The following is an 11,355-nucleotide window of genomic DNA, read 5'->3' as shown; positions in this document are numbered from 1 at the left end:
TAGTTTCCATTATGTAACACTTCTATTAGTATTTAATTGTACCTGTCAGTTCACAATCCCGTTTGGAAAAAACATTACACCTATAGGTAAAAGCAAAATATTTATAAACATATTGGTAAATTTTTGTAATTAGCCCAAAATATGTGACTCAAACATGGCATACATGGCATGGCATACATGTGTATATATATATATATATATATATATATATTTTATATACATGTATGCCATGCCATGTATGCCATGTTTGAGTCACATATTTATATATATATATATATATAATGAAAATATAAAAAATAATAATATTCTGTATTCAATTACACATGTAAATGAAACAAAAATTTGCATACTAAGAAAATGAAGTACAGATTTGAACAAAGTACAAAGTATAGAGTGTACAAAAGTTTGTCACTGGGGCTCTACCTCTTTTAGGTACAATACAGTACCTTTCAGTGTTCTTTTATGTTTTTGTACTAGTTAATGTACTTGGAACCATAAGGGGCTAAAATGTATCATTGACATTAGCTTTATATATACCACCCCAGTGACAAACCATTTTGTACCCTGTGGTGACTAAAGTGTACCAGAATTATTAACACAAATATTCATAATGGGTGGCAGCAGTTAGTGTCACAGTCACACAGCTCCAGGGACCTGGAGGTTGTGGGTTCGATTCCCGCTCCGGGTGACTGTCTGTGAGGAGTTGGTGTGTTCTCCCCGTGTCCATGTGGGTTTCCTCCCACAGTCCAAAAACACATGTTGGTAGGTGGATTGGCGACCTTCCATAATCAATAGTGTACAAAACAATTACTTATGTAAAAAGGCAAAATCAAAAATATAGCAATTTTTAAATTAATAAAAATCCACCTGAAGAGGAAATACACAAAACTGACATTTTAATATATACATTAAATTGTATCTTTTTTTATCTATTTGACCCAATACATTTAATTAATAAAAATATGACAGTGGAAGGAAAATTATAGCTTGTGTTTTCAGTACACATCTTCTGTTAGAATGAAACTTGAAAATAGTGTACTGGCAGTCATATACCACAGGTTATACTGTACATGTCCACACTCAGGCCAATGTGTTGTTTGAGTTTGGCAAAGGAAACTTTCTATGCAGAAATTGTGTGCATTGGTTCAGTGGAGGCATGAAAGGTTTAGTACAGGAGGTTGATCACTCGAGTCACACTCTGCAACTCCATGTTTAAAAAGCATCTCTGGAGAAATGTCATGATGTTTTCAAGTGTGCAGGGTATTCAATTTTGAAGTCGTGATACATACAGGTGTTTGTGAAGAAGGCATCATCTACTGCACTATGACAGTAAACCTCAACTCAGCTTTCACCACACTCTGGCTTCCTCTGGAAACACCAGTTTCCCAGTCCTGATCTTTCAGGTGAATTATCAGATATAATGTTGTAGGTTCACCCTACAAAAAAAAACAGAAATAGACTTGGCATGACACACTAAGACATAATACTGACTTTCCATTGACTGTGACTATTTCAGTTGGTGTGGCAACAGTTTACTTTATCATACTTAATGAGGGGGTCAGAGTTGTAAGTAAAGAAAAACAAGTTTATTCTTGAAGTCAATGCCTATACATCATGAAAAAAAATGCTTTAATAATGATCCCATACCTATTAACTATTAATTTATATTGGTGCCCCCCTCTGGAGTTTGGTGTTTTCTTACTGTGTCTGTATGGGTTTCCTCTGTGTGCTCCTGGTTTCCTCTCATGATCCAAACACACATTGGCAGGTGGATTGGCTACTCAAAAGTGTCCACTGTGTGAGTGTGTGAGTGAAATTGTGGGTGTGTGGTGCCCTGTGAAGGACTAGTGCCCTGTCTAGGGTGTGTTCCCACCTTGCGCAGAGTGACTCCAGGTAGTATGTAAATATTTTGTACCCACCACAACCTTGAACTGGATAAGCAGACAATGAATGAATACATGAATGAATGAAAGCACAGAAGCCACATTGATGCAATAATTGTTAAATTATTATTTAGGTCAAATGTTTAAATCAAACCTGTAAGCTTTGAAGTCCTCTCTCATCTCAACGTCAGTGTGGTGATGTGTATTTTAGGGAGTACAGGTGTAAATCCATTGCTGAACTGGTGAATTTTCTTCACTGTTAGAGTATGGATTCCATCAACCTCATCAGATAACTGTAAAAACAAAGCAGAACACAATAGATGAAAGCTTTTCTGTAATAATCCAATAAATTATATCAATAAAGACAATAGTGTAGCGCAAATAATATAGAATAAGGAAACGATATTAGACAAATATTAATATAATATAATATTAATAATGGTCTTACAGTAAAAAACTAATATAAATATAGTATTATATTATAAATATTATAATTATATTATATATAATATTTTCAGAATTATAAAAGATACAATAATACTTATATGATGTTGGTTCACTTGCTACCAGCCCTGGGCATTTGGTGACAATGCTGTTGACTTCTTTGCCTGATAAAATTACCGAAACCTTCAGATCTCTGCAACATTGAAGTGGCACATTTTCTGGCTTTTGCTTGAGTGACATATGCAAGGTGTGCTGGAGGATGGACAGTATTGACTCAAAACATGTATGCTTTCATTAATAATCAGACCACAGCTTATAAGTTTTAAAATATTATTACTAATTCTACAATATAATAAAATACATACTTGCATTAGTGTTCCCCACAACATTTATATTTCACAGTTAAACCTTTGGGAACATGAACATACTCCAAGTTAGTTGGATACTTGAGTGGGAAAAAAAATTGTCAGTCTAACAAAATATTATATGTAAATGTTTGGTGCACCTGATAAAATTATATGTATTGATTTTCTAAGTAAAAGTAATAACAGAGTACAATACATCGATATTTTACACACAACTTCAGATAAAAGTACCGTTCATCTGATGATTTTCACATATTTGGAAAAGCACAAATGTGGCCTGCGCAAATGGTATTGTATGATTTTACTTTCCAGCCCAGCACTTCTTTTGATATTTGGTTAACATTCGCATTGTTAGCAAGGTGGCTTGCATGTAACTGCAACCCAGACCTGCTGAAATAAATGTCAAAAACATTACTGTTAATAATGTAATATTACTTTGAATTTTTTATACAGAATGGGTTAACTATTATCCTCCTCTACTCCTTCACTTGTCTTCACTGAGATGCTAAACTAGCATAGCTGTTGCTTTGCTAGAGCTCTTTAAATACTTATACTTTACCAGAATGAGTGAAACTAAAGTTTTATTAAGATTAAATATCACTTACCTCTGAATATACGAGCCTCCTCCGCTGTTTTATTAATGCCTGCTTCCACAAACCGTGAAAAATCATCCAGTGAAACTTATTTTGACGCTGTATTCAAACTCAGAGTAACCGTTATCTGAAGGGGAGGGGCTCTCTCTCTCTCAAACACACACGCATTCTCTCTCTCTCTCTCTCTCTCTCTCTTAACTGATTTAAAACGCATTCCGGACGTCCACTGACAATATTAATTTGTCCCAAAATAACAGACACATTTTGGACGTCCACTGACGTTAACTGGTCCCGAAATAACTAACCTGTTTTCAACGCATTTCGGACGTCCATTGACGTTGTCAATTGGTCCTGAAATAACTGACTTGTTTTCAATTAATTTTGGACATCCACTGACGTTTAAAATATGTCCTTGACGGACCTACTACTTTTTTGAACGTCCAGGGACGTTCCTTGTTTACTGGGTTGCAAGTCCCAAGTCCTTCCCCAGTAAACAAGGAACATCCTTGGACGTTCAAAATAGGTCTAAAAGTAGTCTGTCCGTCAAGGGCATATTTTAAACGGCAATGGACGTCCAAATTCCATCTTAATAAGTTAGTTAAGTGGTGACCAATCGATAACGTCAGTGGACGTCCAAAATGCGTTTTATAAAAGTAATTTATTTCGGGACCAATTAATAACGTCAATGGACGTCCAAAATACCTCTAATAGTCGACTTTTCAATGTCTGTTGAATCAACGGCTAAATGTTTACTGGGTCCCTTCTCTTGGCCTGAGTTTTGTGATGATTGTGAAACTACAGGTGTGGGTGACCCAGACAGCACAGGCAGGTCGGCAAGATGTAAATGCGACGTTCACAGTTACATCGTTAAAGCGTCTATCGCAGCTCGTTTGCTCAGTGCCGCAAAGTCGCAGAGACATCGTAACCTGATGTTAAAACGACGTCTATCTGCTTTCCAGACGACGTACCTCGCATGAGCGGTCTTTACGGCGTTCATGCGATGCTCACGGCGCCATCGTTATAGCGTCTATGGCAAATCGTTTGCTCATTGGCAGTGCGTCGTTGAGACCTCCTTAACTGATGCCTCCTGGACGATGCTTCTGAGATCTCTACAGGATGTTCATACGCCGTTTCGCGTCAGTCACCATGCGTCTTATTGTGTCTTTGATGATTTTTTATTTTTTTTACTTATATATAATGCAAAATATTGTTTTTACTTTGATTAATATGCCAGAGTGCCAAGAATGGTGATTTTAACTCAATTTTAAACTTTTAATTTTGAAACTGAGTTGGATTTTTTTCGTTAATTTTAACTGTGCGTTTTGTAATAAGTAATGTATGGTGTTCAGTTTTTGAAAAAAAAAACTGGCAAGAGGAGCTCACTTAACAGGGTGTAGAAGTCCTTCATAGAGTTACAGAGTTACGGCCAATCTTAATTTTATTTTGTTTGAGTATGATTTTAAAATATATAATAGAAGAATTGACATAAAGAGATGGCCAATACACAATGTTGAAAAGTTGTATTAAAAAAAAACACACACAACGAATTACTGTAAACATGAAATACATGAAATATTACTATTTTGAAAAGTTGTATTTTAAAACGTTTTTACACGAACAAACTTAACAACAAATTAATTTTTAAAAATATTAAATAATTATTTCTGTAACAAAACAGTAAAAAACAACTGTTCACGTTTGTGGACATGAAGGGGTTAATGCATGGTGAGCGCACGGTATTCTTTGATTCACTCTGTCAGGCGCCAGTCTAAGCCAGTCTTTGATTGCCTTCTCCACTTTGGCTTCATTTGGATGGGACAGCTGAGGATTCCTCATCGCAGACGCTGTAAGTAAAACATTTATTAACTGTAAAATAACTTGTATATTTTGGTTTCTAGATGATTATTCTATTTTCCATTGGTATGATGTCGAGCCTGTTGCTAATACTTCGTTTAAGGCGCTATATATTGCTAATATTAAATTTAGATGCTATTGAACATATCCACCATTAGACAAATCGTGAAAATACTTTAAGGACATTTTTTAACACATAATACACAGTGAGTCTGATTTGTTGAACACGTAGCATAGTTAAATTATGGTCCAAATATAACAAGGGTGTAGTCAAATCAAATCAAATCAATTTATATAGCGCTTTTCACAACTGATGTTGTCACAAAGCAGCTTCACAGAATTCCAGTAAGACAAAGATTTGACATGAAATGTAAAAACAAAATGCAAAACCCTCAAGTGAGCAAGCCAGGGGCGACAGTGGCAAGGAAAAACTCCCCCAGCTGAGGAAGAAACCTTGGGAGGAACCAAGGCTCCCAAGGGGTGACCCATCCTCCTCTGGTCAATCTACTGGTGATAATAGTTAGTAGTCCGTGAGAACTTCAGTGTAGGGGCAGCTTCAAGGCACTTGGTGGTTGCAGGAACGTGGGCAGCTGATCTGAAGCGTGGAGGAGGATCTCAGAGGTGGGCAGTCGTTTACTCGGAAAGATGTAAAGGGATGGAATTAGTTTTGAACTGTTTTGTGTTTGTAAAGTAGAAAATACGAGAATGAAAGAATTCCAGAGTGTGGCTAATGACTCCGGCAGATCTGACTATGACAGCTTTAACTAAAAGGAGAGAACCAGAAGGACACACAGACACGGGAGCATCCTGAAACACTGGCATCCCTCCACTCCACCGTCAACAAACCTGAGTGATCGCGAGAAGCGGCGGGACGACAGCACCAGCGTCTCAGTTTACTATAATTCCCTGTGTCCATGCACCCCCCGGATCTGCCGCCTTTATCTATGGGAGAAGATTAGCTACCAAATGATAAACTAAAAAAATCCCGAACATTTTCTGGAAGATCATTCCAGAGTTTGGGGGCTTTATAAGAAAAGGCTCTTCCCCCAGCTGAGGCCTTCTGAATTCTGGGAACAATTAAAAATCCAGTATTCTGTGATCTGAGTGAACGTGGAGGCTCATAATAGGAAATTGTATCTTGAAGGTATTCAGGAGCAAGCCCATGTAGAGCTTTATATGTTAATAACAAAATTTTGTAGTCAATGCGGAATTTAACAGGCAGCCAATGAAGTGATGATAGAACTGGGCTGATATGTTCAAATTTTCTAGTTTTAGTGAGGACCCTGGCTGCAGCATTTTGAACTAGTTGAAGTTTTCTTAAATTGCTGCTGGTGCATCCTGACAGTAGTGCGTTACAGTAGTCAAGCCTTGAAGTAATAAAGGCATGTAGTCGACTTGGTTGTCTGCTTAATACGTATACACGTGTACACTTTGTTAGCTGAAAATGTTTAACAGTAGCAGTGGAAAATGAAATGAACGCACATTGATATGAAATGCAAACAAACTGAATGCAAACGAAATTGCACATTGGCTTTGCAGATTTAGCAATACTGAAACAGCATGATCATTTTATGAAGAAGAGTGGGCAGCTATATGTAGAAATAAACCACATGTATACAGTGGTGATACATTTTTATAATGGTGGATAATTTGATCCAGGCTTTTATTACTTTCCAATGAAACAGTCCATTGACTATAATATTGTGTTCTTGCTTATTGCATACGTAAAATTTTTATTAATAGACTTAATTGACATTGCTCAGTGGGAAGTCTGTTTAGAGCCATGTATTTTACATAGAAGTATTTCAGGTTCTTTGCATGGTGTAGTAGTTTTCCAGATGATCAAGAATGTGTAGAATTTTATTTTATACAGCACCAAAAAGGTTTCAGCTATTATATCTGTACAATAGAAAACCACTTTTTTGTGCTATATTGAACCATTGAATCAAAAAGTTTCCCCAATGAACCATTATAAAATATAAGTGACACACAATTTTTTCATGTAATAAATGGTGCAGATTATTTCCAAGATAAGCTGTCTTCCTTCCTCACATAGTTGGAGTTATTTACTCAGTAGTGTCCAGTCTTAGCCACAGAGAACCACTTTGGTTGCAGAAGCACACATGATCGTTTGTTGAAGACTCTTCTGATTAAAGAAGAATGTGTGCTCCTGGAGTATGGCATAAATACATGAAACCACACTGGGACATTGTGAATAAAATTGTTCACAGTTGTTGTAAAGATGTGGTGTCATTTTTGTCCTGCTTGGTATACTTATTTTGATACTTACAGACTATGACATCCTTGATTCGAGTGAGTCCAATTCCTCTTTTATCTCCTCTGCCACACCAGTTCAAAGAGACTCCCAGGTGGGGGGAAAAAACTTTTTCACAAATCCTCCATATTGTTTTTTTTCATTGTTTGCCCCCCACCCAATGACAGTTTTGACACCTGCAGAGAGACAGACAGAGGAATGTAACCTGGGACTTAATTTATTCATTCATTCATTATCTGTAACCGCTTATCTAGTTCAGGGTCGCGGTAACCTGGGACTGACTTAATGAAAACTAAAATTACAAATTTTAAGCACAGACAACAGAGGTTGCATGGATAGTTTTTTATTGCAACATTCAGACAAACAAATAAGTACTTCAATATTTTCTTTTGTTTTTCAGAAATTGTGTCGGTTGATGGCTCCTGTTTTCATTTTAGCCTATTGATATTATATTTCATAGCTTACCTGTAATACGTGATGACACTTAAATTAACGTTGTTATAGCTTTGATTTTTTTAGTGCCTGTGGATAGTGAAATAGTGGCATACAAAACTGAAACTACATTTTTGGGGTGGGGGGTCATGTTCGAGTTAAAAAAAAAACAGTGGGGGGAGGGTTTTTTTTTTAACCGTACTATGTTTTATGAAACTCATTAGAAGTTAAGTTTTTAGAGAGTTATACTGTAAACACTTTAAGATGTGTATGAGGCTGCTGTAAGAAAATTATTAATATTAATTTTTAACATGTTTTTAATCAAAAGAAAAAACTCACTTATTGTATGAGCTTGTTAAAATGGTATATTTTCGTAGTGACCGTTTTTTTTTCTTGTGGCGGTGTTGGATAGGCCATTTTCCAGTTCTTCAAAATCCTCTGCAGACTGGAGGGGAAGTAGATTTTCTTCAGAATCCTCTTCCAGTTGTGTTTGTTGCAGAAGTCCTCTGCACCTATCCCCTGCCATTGACTGCACAACAGCAGTTAAATGCTGAAGTTGCAGCTGCACCTCCCCAATGGCCTCAAGGATGCACTGTTCGGTAGCTATGACATATGACATTTATATGAATATTCACATCCATGAAATAAATATTTACAGAAAGGTCTGCATATAAACATATCAGTTTACACACACACACACACACACACACACACACATATATATACATTCAGTTTCAGCAACTTAGTTTTGTGAAATTTGATTAGTAAAGAATGAACAAGGTGAAAACATATATGTACACTGGAAGGGTATGAGACGTCCTGAAGTGCAAACTCTTGATGCTAAATTAGAAAAACATATATGCAGTAATCAAAGTTAAGGCAATGGCATTTGTGTAAATGATCTTAGGTATGATTTAGATGTACTATATCACAGGCATTTCAACATCGTTTTCTTGTAATTGGATGTTACTTTGACTGGCAAGCAGTGTTGTAATATTGGCATCCTCAAGCTGGGTATAAATTAATACTTAGATATTTCACTTTAAGACTTAAATGGTTGTGCCCCTCAACATCCATGTAATGTGAAGACCCAGTGGAAGTATTGTATTGCACCATATTTTTTTGATAACACTTTACATTAATATTCGCTAATTAATCATTATTTATAGAATGAATAATGAACAATTTCCCATTATTTGCTCAGTAGTTAACACTACACTAGCTGTTACTAAGCATTAACTGTTACTTAGCGATTGATTAATTTACTAGGCATTAGTAACTAAGTGAACTAATTAATAGGTTAGTTTATATCTTAATTACTCATGTGTACTAACTGCTACTTACTCCATTGTTAATAAATTATTAAGTATGTCAATTCATGTAGAGAATTAACATAATAACTTACTGTTACTTATGCATTAATGCTGCTAATTATTATAATGAACCATTAATATTTAGTAAATATACTGCTAATTAGTTTATTATTAATTATATTTGTTTATACTACATCAAAGGTGAATATGCTCATGAAATGAGCAAGCACAAATTCATTGATAATTTTGTTGTCCATCAATTTAATCTTTGGTGTATCTATAAACTCGTGTTTGGTAGTACTGAGTGTTTGAGTGTAAAGCGTTGTCATTAACTAACAAAAACATATTATTATTATCTTTAACAATTTCAAGCTTGCTTTGTGGTTAGCAAGATTGCCTTACAGCACTGGGATCTTGGGTTTAATACTCGATCTGGGTGGAGTTTCCATGTTCTCGTCGTGTCTGCGTGGGTTTCCTCCTGGGACTCTGGTTTCCTCCCACATTCAAAAACATGGAGGTCAGGTAAATTGGCTACTCTAAATTGTGTGATACCCTGGTGTGAATGAATGTCTGAATTGAATGTATTTGAATGAATGTGAGTATGCCCAGGTATGGATTGACACTCAATCCTGGGTGAATCTGTAGTGCCCAATGCAGTAGTGATGGGAATTTCAGCTCTTTTTGGGGAGCCGGCTCTTTTGGCTGCTAAATGGCACTTTGTTTTACCACTTATTTCCACTGGTACAGAACAATATTACCTACATTTTACATTTATGTGGACAAAATATTATTGTTCAATATTAAAAATAATAAATAGTGTTGCAATGGCCAATTGTTTTTATGGCTGTCTTTTAATAACTCACTGATTGCACTCACACATTCAATTGTATAAATAACTGGATTTTTATGTAAACACCTTAATAAAAAATCACTTGTAAACTCTGAAATATAGCCAATGGAACCCAAAAGGTAGGTATTACAAAATAGCTTATTAAATTAAATAATCATCCATTTCTGGGTAATAAAATAAACAATTACAATGCAAAGTGCAAAACAGCAGCATTCAACGGTAGTGATTAAAACAACCACAACTGTCAACACACATTTAACTGATTTAACATTTTCTTCAACTATTTTTTGGAAGGCAGATTGGCATTCAGGAAAACCAAGTGTCTCAGCTTTGCTTGTTGTTCTCTGATTGGTTGAATGACAAGCCTTAGAAAAAAATGGCTCGGTCTCATCGTTCACTTTCATGAGCCGGCTCTTTGAACAGGTACGTTCGCGACCGACACATCACTACGATGCAGTCCTCGAGGTGGACAGTCTCTTCAGGTAGAGAGTACACTGTACACAAATTGACTGTTTCTTCTCGCCAGTGTGCGTTGGTTGAATGTTGACTGTAAAGTGTGTTGTGTAGAGTGTTAACTGTAAAAGTGTCCTTGAGTATCTAGAAAGGTGCTATAAAAGTGTAAATTTCATTCATTCATTCACTGTTGGACATGCTTAGAGCATTTACATGATTTTTAAATAAGGTGTTTCTTCAAGAATTTTATGAATTAGATGCAGAGTAGTTCCTACCTTGATATCAAAGAAAAAATGTGGATTTTACCACCTTTGATATGAAGGTAGGAATTACTCTGCATCTAAATAAAACTTTTCTACAATGTGGAAACAAGTGGAGATTTGAGCATAAAGATTGAAAGAGCACTTTTACAAATCATGTGCATGCTCTAAGCTGTGAGTGCAGTGATCCTCCTACTGACCAAACCACATATGGCATTAAAATGATAATTTGAAAAAACATAAATTAACAAAATGTCATTGAGTGTTGCATAGTGAAGTTATTTCCCTAAAATATCAGAATCAACTGTTGCATTGTTACAGTGTGTGTCACTAACTGTGTTCTGTTTTGTTTGTAATGTTTCTTGAAATGGAACATGGAGTAGTTGCAGCATTTCTTTATACCAGAGTGGATATGTACTGAATTGCAATGCACACTAATTAGTAGTTTTATTAAACATTTGTGTATTGGTTCTTGTTATTTTTAATGATTATAATTATACTTTTAGTTAGTTAAAGCAATGCTTTACACTCAAACGCTCAGAACTACCAAACACGAATTTACAGATACACCAATTATTAAATTGATGGACAACAAAATTATCAATGAATTTGTGTTTGCTCGTTTCATGAGCA

At 35.8% G+C, this 11,355-nt stretch overlaps 2 long non-coding RNA genes across 2 annotated transcripts; both read right to left on the bottom strand.

The window, feature by feature from the left end:
* Positions 1-248: 248 nt before the first annotated feature.
* Positions 249-2,229, bottom strand: LOC136697545 (uncharacterized). Its single transcript, XR_010802712.1, has 3 exons — positions 2,038-2,229; positions 1,703-1,931; positions 249-1,436 (listed from the first exon to the last, which is right to left on the bottom strand). It is a non-coding gene; the product is annotated as an uncharacterized lncRNA (long non-coding RNA).
* Positions 2,230-2,417: 188 nt separating this feature from the next.
* Positions 2,418-3,565, bottom strand: LOC136697547 (uncharacterized). The gene is made up of 4 exons (XR_010802715.1): positions 3,298-3,565; positions 2,924-3,082; positions 2,693-2,735; positions 2,418-2,579 (listed from the first exon to the last, which is right to left on the bottom strand). It is a non-coding gene; the product is annotated as an uncharacterized lncRNA (long non-coding RNA).
* Between the last annotated feature and the right edge of the window lie 7,790 nt (positions 3,566-11,355).

The sequence above is a fragment of the Hoplias malabaricus genome, chromosome 5, assembly GCF_029633855.1.
Source record: "Hoplias malabaricus isolate fHopMal1 chromosome 5, fHopMal1.hap1, whole genome shotgun sequence".
NCBI lineage: Eukaryota > Metazoa > Chordata > Actinopteri > Characiformes > Erythrinidae > Hoplias > Hoplias malabaricus.
Note: the sequence above shows the minus strand (reverse complement) of the source record. Positions and strands in the feature narration are given on the sequence as shown.